The sequence below is a fragment of the Triticum dicoccoides genome, chromosome 4B (genome assembly GCF_002162155.2).
Source record: "Triticum dicoccoides isolate Atlit2015 ecotype Zavitan chromosome 4B, WEW_v2.0, whole genome shotgun sequence".
NCBI classification, from domain to species: domain Eukaryota; kingdom Viridiplantae; phylum Streptophyta; class Magnoliopsida; order Poales; family Poaceae; genus Triticum; species Triticum dicoccoides.
In genome coordinates this window covers 17,247,273-17,254,314 of record NC_041387.1, presented here as the reverse complement: position 1 = coordinate 17,254,314, position 7,042 = coordinate 17,247,273, and the positions used below count along the sequence as shown (strand labels likewise).

The 7,042-nt window shown below is 40.9% G+C and overlaps 1 long non-coding RNA gene across 1 annotated transcript; it reads left to right on the top strand.

The window, feature by feature from the left end:
- Positions 1-797: 797 nt before the first annotated feature.
- On the top strand, positions 798-5,962 carry LOC119293219. Its single transcript, XR_005142982.1, has 8 exons — positions 798-986; positions 1,856-1,899; positions 2,031-2,104; positions 2,521-3,354; positions 3,519-3,696; positions 3,793-3,953; positions 5,083-5,205; positions 5,762-5,962. It is a non-coding gene; the product is annotated as an uncharacterized LOC119293219 (long non-coding RNA).
- The last annotated feature ends 1,080 nt before the right edge of the window (positions 5,963-7,042 follow it).

The following is a 7,042-nucleotide window of genomic DNA, read 5'->3' as shown; positions in this document are numbered from 1 at the left end:
ATGTTTCAAATGGCCAACCTAGAGTACATGCACATATATATTTGTTAACCTTTTGGCTACATAGCACATTAATAACTTCCATGAGATAAAGAACGTTTAGAGACCTTATCACCTCATTATCTACTATGTACTACCACTATAAAAAGAAGAGAGGGACAGATCCAAACAATCAGGCGCGTCCATAAACAAAATCCGATGGTCTGTAATCGTTCCGTGTTTAACCCAACAAACCACGCAATTAAGCCACCCGCGCCCCCGTTCAAAAACAAAAACCGTTCGCACGACCTCTCGCCTCGCCCGCACGACCTCTCGCCCCCTCCTCCTCCTCCTCCCGCGCAGTTCGCTGTCGCACCGTCGCGTCGTTCGCTGCGTGAGCCGCCCGCCGCAGGTCGCCGCCCGTCGTGCCCCGCGGGAGCCGTTCGCCGCAGCGCCGTCGCGCTGTTCGCCGCGTGAGCCGCCCGCCGCGGGTCGCCACCCGTCGCGCGCCGCGGGAGCCGCCCGCCGCAGGTCGCCGCCCCGCCGGCGCGCCGTTCACCGCCCGTCGCGCCCCGCGGGAGCCGCCCGCCGCAGGTCGCCGCCCCGCCGGCGCGCCGTTCACCGCCCGTCGCGCCCCGCGAGAGCCGCCACAGGTCGTTGTCGCGCTGTTCGCCGCCCGCCGCCCATACAAGATCCAGGCATCCAACCCTTTCTCCACGAACCCACTTCAGATTGCTCCATTCATTCCGTCAGATTGCTCCACTGATTGTGCCTTCCTTCTGCTTCAGCCGTCACCAGGTGTGTGTTAAGGGAGGACTGGACACGCGTGTGCCAGGGAGGAGGATGCCACCACGCTCTTTGAAGATGTGCGGAGTTGTCGTGCCTGAACGGTCACCGTAGCTGCCTTCGAGGAGGATTTGTGCCTGCATCTTAATGTTCGCCAAGCCCATTACATCGCTGGTGCGGGACACACAACAAAACAAATCTGAACCTCGGCGACATATTTGCTAGTAAAGTCCTCTCCCTCTTATATCTCGGTAGGATGCATTCTTTAACGATTTATTTGCTGGGGTTTGTTAAGAAATTCCAAAGATTTCATAATCTGTTTGGTTGTGTGGTTCACAGTCCCTGGGTGAACAAACTTGTGAGTTTGGTTGTTGGTAGCTTAATTATTTGGTCTTCTATCTAATAGACAGATGTCGAGTATAAAATTTGAATCCAACTCTAATTGAGAAGACTTGATTTTTTTAATCATGTTGATGGATGGCCTACTATTTCAACCTTTGAAATATTGCTGAATTTGTAACCTGTCAGATCAGGGTAGTTACAACCTATGAAATCTTCTTGAACGTTTGAACCTATGGGATTGGGGTAGCCAATTTTGTATCGTTGATACGATGGCTACATAAACAATTCAGCAAGTTACATCTGCTTCATCGGGTTGATGCTTCATGCTCAGCAAGTTTCCTTTCCCTTGAGTCGTTTTGCCTCGGTCGGTTTGTTCTTGTGCAGACAGATGTGTAGACCACATCTTGTAGACGGCTGATATGGATTATGCTCCACCCCTCCATGACTTCACTCGAGTTAATTCCGCGCGATGCGACTGACACAAAACTATCCTCGGTATCCACAAAGATCACCCTGGGTGATGGCCTTCCTAATATTTATTTATTTTCATTTTTCTTATGCTTATGGCTATAAGTTAACTCCAAATATGAGGTCTGTTCCTCAAGAGATTCATTTGTTGTATCAGAACGATTGCAATAATCCTCATGGTTAAGTAATGAATTCTCTTTTTTTGCAAAAAAAACTCCAAATAAGTTTTTTTTAAATATGGCACAAAATTCTGATTACATCATGGTGATATTTTTTCTTGTAGGGAGAGAAGGAGGATAAAAAGTGCAGGTCCTCTTCACAGGATAGGTACAGACTTGACTAAGCGATTAATGTTGCTGCCGTTCATCTACATTCATTTTGGACATTGATTCTTGATTTACCCTTATTATTAGCATATGCTAACTTAACCATCTCCATCTCTCATGTTAATTCTGAAGACCTTTTATGTGTCATGTCGACAAGGGTGTCTTTGATAAGATATCCAAGCAGGCTGCATGTGAGGTGAATCAAGGTAACTACATGATGTAGTGAAGTATAAACTCCTCTTCCTGTGAATTTTATGCCAGCTGGGCTTCATTTTAATGCTTGAGTCCTAATATTTCATTTCTCCAAGCTTTTGAGTTCTAATACTGTTCTGTATTCTGAGGTCTTGAACATTTGCCTGCACAACAATGATCTATAATAATTCCCTTCTAAGCCTAGAGATAGTTGTACACATCATTTATTCAATCCTAAATTACTCTATGCTCTGAATTACTCCCGTGGTGCATTTTATGTCCCCCTTACATCTATATCTATGTCTTCTTACTCATATACATGCTTTCCCATGTAATCATCCTTAACAAATGTCATGTTCAATCTGTAACTACTTATCAGGGCATTTTCTGATTTTTTTATGTTGCCGCTTACTGATCTTACGACTTGGAGAGGAGAAGCCAAGTAGCAGCAATCATGCAGCTGTGTCATGCAAACAAACTGAGACTGCAGAAAGTCACTGATTGTACAAAACCAGAAAAACAAATTGCAGCGCAAGCATGCAAAGAGGGAATTGCGCAAATCAAACACATATTCAAGTAATAAGTCAGTGAGAGGCTTTATATTAGGAGGTGTACTGCAACAAGGTGCCTCCCTCCATCATCATTCCATTCTTCTCCTGTTCCCTATCTGTCAGCTGCACCTACAACCGGTGCCCCACTCTAGCTCGACAATTGACAATGGCTACGTACATCTGTTGTGGTCGGCAGCGAGGCAAGCCCTCCTTTTAAACCATGTATGTTGATTTCAAATAGTAGAACTAATTCATACTTTGAAGTAATCAGGCTTCCATGGACGTTGATTTCCATTAAACAGTATTTTGCGAACTTCTTGTTCTCTGCAAATTTTGGATGCCACCGGTCAGTGTGACGCCCAAACCTTTGAGTGGCGTGTATGGACTTTGGATTGTTTACACTTTACAGCCTGGTGGCAAGTCTTTTTCTAATTGAGACAGTTATTTAGGTGCTAAATCAAACAACATGTCTATAGGTTCGTTGAAATTCCCTAGACGAGTTACTTTCTGAATTCTGACTCTGAGTAGCCGACTCATACTTATTTTTGCGCCTTTAGTTGATTTGCTTTAGTGTGTTTGGTCTTTCTATTCAGGATCCCAGTCTGGAAAACTAGATGGTGTACGGATTCAGAGATGAACATGACGAACGATAGAAGGTCGATTTGGATTATTCTTGGTCCATAACTATCAATTATTCCACTGCCACACAACTGGTATTCCACTTATCCTTCCTTCCAATTTTTATTTGCAAATTTGTGATGTTTATGGTACCGTTTCAGTGGTTGATTGAAGTAGTGAGGATATTCTGACTATGATGAATTAACAAAAAATGTATTTATGCTGAACCAATCAATTTTTTATATTAAAATCCTTGCAGTGTTTGTGCTGGCAGGGAGAGAAGGAGAAGTAAGGTGTTGTGGGCAGGGACTGGCTGTGGGTACAAGTAAGAAGGCCAGATATGAGATGGGGGAAAGGATGCATGCAGGAGAAGAGAACAGACTGCAACGAAAGGCAGTTTGAGATGTAGCAGTGGACGCCTCTTCCATGATTTTCAGGTTGGTGTAAGACTGCTCGCCTTAGATGCAATTGACTGGACATTCGGAGCTAGCTCTAGACAGGATAATTTAGATTGATGAACTATTTTGTGGTAGCACTCTGCGTGTTCAATGATGCCGCACACGTCCTCTCATCCCGTCACCAACGGCCTGGATGTGGCAGCTGCCGTCAACATCCCAACTGTCACCAGCACCACATGTTGAATGACATTGGCATCGTGTCACCGGGGCAGCAGCTCAACACCAGCATTATTCTGGTAATGCAAGTCCCGTTCCATCTCCTCTGTTTGCAGTCATTGTTCCAATATTACTGGAGATAAAATACATTCTAGCTATCCTTGCTGAAGATCATTTGGTGGTGTTTGATCTAGACCAAAAATTTATTTGATGTTGTTTTCTGTAATTATGATCAGCTCAGTCGTAAGATATAGAGAGATCAATCACATCCGATCTTCGATTTAATGTAAATTAGATGCTTTCCTGAACCGCGGGTTGCCTGTTTCATGAACAGTACTGCCATTTTAAAAATTAGGGCCTAGACTTGATGACAACATTATTATTTATACCGTTGTACTGGGCCATTTGTTAGCAGCAGACAATTATATGCCAATCTTTATAAAGTTGAGAGACTAAATTCCAGTGACAAAAAGCCTTGTCATACTGGCAGTTATTTTCCAATGAATGTCTGCATATCATCCACTTGACTTGATGTCTGCCTATAATAAAGTTGGCATGGACCTTCTGTTCAAAATAAAGCATGCTTGGTTTTTGGAGTTGCATCCATCAACTAACCTTAGAGGAATTCATATATCCACCACGCCGGTGCTTCTTTTGCACAATCTTATACATTAGGACTTTATACTCCTTCACAAAAAACACCCTGGCAAAATATCCGTACGCTACTTTGCCTCATATCATAAGTGTAGTTTTGTTCACGTATGTTAGAAATATATGCTTGTTCTGCGGTGATGAATCACAGAATCAGAATGGAAAATCTGAATGGAAGTTAATATTTGTTCATGTGTTGATATAGTGATTCTGTTTGAACTTGAAGGATAAATATGGTGGAGCCTTTTTTTAGTAAAGTTTGTTTTCCCTTGGAATTATTGTTGTAAATACTATATTTGTGGGTGTGCAGTTTGTGATTGTCTATTCATGATATTTAGATAGATCGGATTTGTTCCTTTATAGCATACATGGACTTGAATTATTTTGTCATTGATGAATATGCATAATGTACTTTAATTTGTTGAGATTTCAAATGAGGTTGTAGGAATCAAAATGGAACTCTCATGTGGCTGACATCGGTTTTATATTATATTTTTAGATGAAATTTCTATATTTACTGATCTCAAGATATATTTGATTTCATTTTTGTCTCTTGAGACAAGGAGCGAGAAAACTGTTGATTTTGCGAAGAACAATTGTCACTGTATTGCTTTCAAGGCGGATGTTCCATAGACAAACAAGTATGCAATCAACACTGCATGATTTCAACTGGTTTCCAATGTACGTAGCATCTCTATCTGGTTATTTTGCTTTTTGGTTTGTGCACTCATGGAACGTGAAAGAATTGAACCAAACAATTTGCAGGGTGAATATTTAATATTTCATTTTTTATTCTACCTCATGAAAACTCTCTAGATAATTACCTGTGGTTCTCATAAAGTATAGTTGTGAGATAAGAATTTTGGTGCATCTAATCAACTACACTGAGAATGAAGCCGCATACAACATGCACCCCTTATGTTGTACAAGAACTGGTTAGTGTATTAAGACATACTAAGGTAATCAGGTGTCTTCACTCCATGCATATGATACTAAATTGTAGTGTTGCTTGAAAATCATTTAAATTATAGGTTGATTGTCATATTTTTAGTGTAATCATAATATCTTTAGAATTTGCATTTCTGGTTGTAACATCAGTCGAGGCGTGCATTGCTTGTGCACGCTTACTATATTCCTTGTGTATGAAGCTGCAATTGAAATATATACGCTATAGCATGTATGTGAGCTTACATTATTTGTTTTATAATTGCTGATTATGATTAGAAATAACATGTAGCATGGAAAGAAGGAACGACATGAGCTAAAAGATGCAGAAAAAGAGGATTAGGCCCGCAGATTGTTGTCAAGGAGAACATTGAGCTATGAGGGTGTTTTTTTGGGCAACACCGGCGATGGTCTCAGCAGCTAAATGATGGTGAACTGTAGCTGTTGTAATATTGTGAGAAATATATTATGATTAATTTTAACTTACCTATCCGATTTTTTTCATTGCGATGATCTGATAGGCCCCATATAGGTGTTTGGATGATAATAGGTGTTTTTCTGGGTTCGGAAGGGTGTTCATTAAAATTATTGATTGGTGGATTCCGGTGGCGGATTTAATTTCAATATGCTTTAGAAAAGTCTGTTAAGTACATATTACATCAAGATTTAAATTCATAGAGTATGTGAAATGTACGGTAAACCATTGCTCATGTAAGATATCACTATATGTAAAATAAAAATGTAAGTTTCATATATTTAAATATTTTTTTAATGAATTTCTACCAAAACGTGCATTGCACGTGCAAGCTTACTAGTTTCTTCTAACACCGTCTGGTCTTTTTCTTCCATCAAGCCCGCTGCCATTGCATCTTCTAATCAGTCATCCATGTCACTTTATCCTCCCTGGGTCATTCTTATTTCCGAAGATATTCACCTTCACACGAGTTCCGGATTAAGAAATCAGCACACAGAGATAACTCATGCTTGTCTTTGCAAAGATTAAAGGATTTGCGGAAACTAACAAAAATAGGAGATGATGCCTGCAACTCACTTATAGTTCGGACTTGCTGTCCTATATCTTCTGGACAATGTATATGGCTCAGATATGCAAAACACTATCAGTTCAACTATTTTACATTAGTAGCATTTGAAATCTAAATCATGTAATGGTCCCGTGTAACTGTATCAACTAATATAAACCTTTTTGCTAATATAAGATATTACAATAACTTTCAGTCCAGTTCTCCCTGTTGTAGGATTATCCGTTTATATACCTACTACTGTAGGATTATTTGTTTATACATAATTTAATCTAAATAGCATTCAATTTTGTTTCATGGACATTTTTTAACTCTAATAAATAAAGTGAAGTAATTGCTCCATTCGTTTTTCTTTTAGCCTGAGCGATGCGCTTTTTTGTTTGTTTTATTTGACGTTATGAGGGACTGCAGAGCGATGCGTGCAAGCAGCGGGCCATCAGAAAATTGCACCGATACTGACCGCTTTGCTAGCTAGTTGTCCTTTGCTCGAACAGATGGGCTAGCTAGTTGTCCCATGCGGCAGCCAGACCGGG